General features: G+C 58.6%; 1 non-coding gene across 1 annotated transcript; it reads left to right on the plus strand.

The window, feature by feature from the left end:
• The first annotated feature begins 355 nt into the window (after window positions 1-355).
• On the plus strand, window positions 356-440 carry TRNAG-UCC (transfer RNA glycine (anticodon UCC)). The gene has a single exon. It is a non-coding gene; the product is annotated as a tRNA-Gly (tRNA).
• The last annotated feature ends 2,688 nt before the right edge of the window (window positions 441-3,128 follow it).

Genomic DNA, 3,128 nt, shown 5'->3' on the forward strand with positions numbered 1-3,128 from the left:
AAGATATGATTCTAGGTCCTGAGGCTTGGGGCAGACCCACCAGGGGAAACACTTGCGTTTCTTCAAGTGATATTGAGACCCCTGGGAAGTGGGGGGTGATATGGGAGCTGGTGAGCCCCGGGATGGCCTGGGGCCACATTATTGCAGATGCACACGTGTGTGTGTGTGCGCGCGCGCGCGCACAGGAGTGCTATCTTAACTGACTGCATATCATTCTTATCCTATCACTTATCTACAGTTCCTTTCAATCTAATCTATTGGGCTTTACAAAGGGTTGGATGCAGCTGTAAGGAATATTTATAATTCAAATGAATAATATAACAACATCTATCAGAAGTTTCTATAGTGCGGGGGCGCCTGGGTGGCTCAGTCGGTTAAGCATCTGACTTCCGCTCAGGTCATGATCTCATGGTTCGTGGGTTCGAGCCCCACGTCGGGCTCTGTGCTGACAGCTCGGAGCCTGGAGCCTGCGTCGGATTCTGTGTCTCCTTCTCTCTCTCTGCCCCTCCCCCACTCGTGTTCTGTCTGCGTCTCAAAAATAAATACAAAGTTGAAAAAAAAAAAGTTTCTATAGTGCCAGGGGACTTTGGAAACACCTGGATTGGGCCTCCTGGCACTGTGGGAGATGGAAGAACTGTGAGCAGGTCACTCCACCTTTCTAAGCCTCAGTTTCCACGTCTGGAAGTTGGGGAGAGTAGTTCCTGCCTCTCTTGTGGAGATTCTAGGAAGCAGTGTTTGCAAAGGGCCCGGCCTGCCCCTTGGCATGTGGATGATGTCCCGGCCGAGGGCAAGGGTCCTCGGAGATGGTTCCTGCAGTCAGTTCCTACGTGACCCGTGTTGGGAAGGAACCATCCAGATAGGCTTCCCCAGGGGGTGTGGCCTTTGAAGCTGTTATAAGTGAGGGTACAGGTGGGAGCCGGTGGAAACGAGACCAAGAGGAGGAGCCGGGACGGTGGGCTCCCGGGCAGGGAGGTCGAGGAGTTCTGAGTGGGAGAGGCGGGGAGATGATGTGGGGGCCGCCGGGAGGACGGGCTTGCTGGGTCGTCCAGCAGCAGGGAGCAGGACGGTGATCCCCACTTTCTCAGGTACGAAACAACCGCTCATCCTGTTGCCTGACAGTGACAGGGAGGGTGGAGTCTTGGCCTGACACTTCTTAGCTTGTGGTGCGTTGGGCTTCCTTAGAGCAACGGTGAAATTTAACCCCCCCCCCCAAATAAAGACAAATAACAATACCTTTAAAAAGAAGGGCACGCAGGCCAGAGAATGGATGCGACCGCCCTGGGGTGGCAGGGCCCGGACCGGGGCGGGACAGAGCTGGAGTCGGAATCTGGCGGTCCCCATCCCTGCACCCATGATCCTTCTCCTCCTCGGGGCGCCACCCACCCAGCAGCCCCCCTCCTGGTGCTCTCGGCCTTTATTGGGTCCTTAGCGGGCTCTCGGGGACCTGGCACCTGCTGCCTTTTCTGTTCTAATTAAAGGCGGATGCTCTGGGGGGTGGCCAGGGGGTGGCGTGTGGGGGGCTCTGGCTCGTGGCCACCCTGGGTGACACATTCCTGGCTCCTGACTCACAGAGAAATGTCTTCGTGTCTCCTCGGCACTTTTGGACCCTGCAGCTGTGGCCACATTCCTCCTTCCCCTCCGCCCCCCTGTAGCTGGAGCTGCAGCGAATCGTGCGGACCCATCCCGGGCTGTGGAGACTGAGGCCCCGAGGGGTGGGTGCTGTGCCAGGACAGAGTCAGGGGAAGGGAGGAAGAAGCTCTCACGTGGGGTGTGCCTTTGCCCTCACCTTTGGCTTAGGGCAGCGATTCTCAGGCAGGGGGGTGGTGGGTGGGTTGTACTGTGTGTGTGTGTGTGTGTGTGTGTGTGTATGCCCACACTATTCTCTTGGCACCTAGGGGGCACAGGCCAGTTGCTAAACTTCCTACAACGAACAGGATACCCCCACAACAGCGAATTATCTGGCCCCAAATGTCAGCAGCCCCAAAACTGAGAAACCCAGGCCTAGGGCTAGAGCAGGAGTTTGGTGCCCCCATCCTGCGTTTTCTCCTTAAGCCTCTTGTGGCTAAGCCCTGGGCCGGTGGCCGGAGACCCTGAGCTGGCCCCGCGTCGGCTCCCGGTGCTCGGCCACCCGGGTCCAGCGTGGGAGACGCACAAGGACCTGGCTCCGTCCTGTCCCCCAGAGCGAGGGAGCTGAGAGAAAGCCAGCAGGCGTCTTGTGCTTGAAAGACGGACCCGCGATGTTGAGAAGGCGTCGGGATAAGCCGTGTCGTCTTTGGGCCTGGGTTTCATCCTCTGGCCGGTGCGGAGCCAAAATCTCTCTCAGGCCCTCTGGGCTTCACAAGCGAGGCTTCTAGACTCCGTGTCTGCACAGTGTGGTGTGGGGCCTGGCTCACCACCGCAGGGGCGGGCAAGCCGGGCTACTCGGGCCTGTCGCCTGGTTAGGAGAACGTGTCACTGGCACGCGCCCATGTCCGTTCGTTTACGTATTGTCTGTGGCTCCGTGGATGGTTGTGTGGCTGCGACACCGTCTGGACCTTGAACCCCCAATATTTTCTCTCCGGCCCTTTATAGGAAAGGCCGCAGTGATGGACGGATTTCAGGTGTAAGTCATGGGCCGGTGGGGGACTGATGGAAGGGGATTTATTTGTGGGTGGGGTGGGTGGGAAGGGCATATCTTCAAGAGGCCGTTGCTTGTAGCGCATGGCAGGTCAGGGTCTCAGACTCAGATTCCTCCCTACAGCCTCAGTTTCCCCATGTGTCAGTGGAAATCTCCGTCCGGGCCTGGCAGGGCCGTGCTGAGGCCCGGTGTGACGGTGAGTGAGGAGAGAAAGTCTCGTGCCCGGGGCCAGGCAGCCTGAGCTGGGTTATTTATGGGTTTCCGCTGGGAGGGGGGCCGCAGGCTGTGGGCCGTGTCTGACCTGAATTCTTACACTTACAGGAAATTAGAGCCCTTGGAAGCAGGTGCGCTGGTGATCCCAACACTCGGGTGGCCGAGAGGGTGATGTGGCTGAGGCAGCAGGCTGGGGGGTGGTGTGGACTGGCCGACGGATGGAGGAGGGGCCGGTCCAGAGGGGACAGGGCTCCCATCCCGCCTTCCTGCCGTCACTAGAGGAAAATAGAGTGACTAC

The sequence above is a fragment of the Acinonyx jubatus genome, chromosome C1, assembly GCF_027475565.1.
Source record: "Acinonyx jubatus isolate Ajub_Pintada_27869175 chromosome C1, VMU_Ajub_asm_v1.0, whole genome shotgun sequence".
Lineage (NCBI taxonomy): Eukaryota > Metazoa > Chordata > Mammalia > Carnivora > Felidae > Acinonyx > Acinonyx jubatus.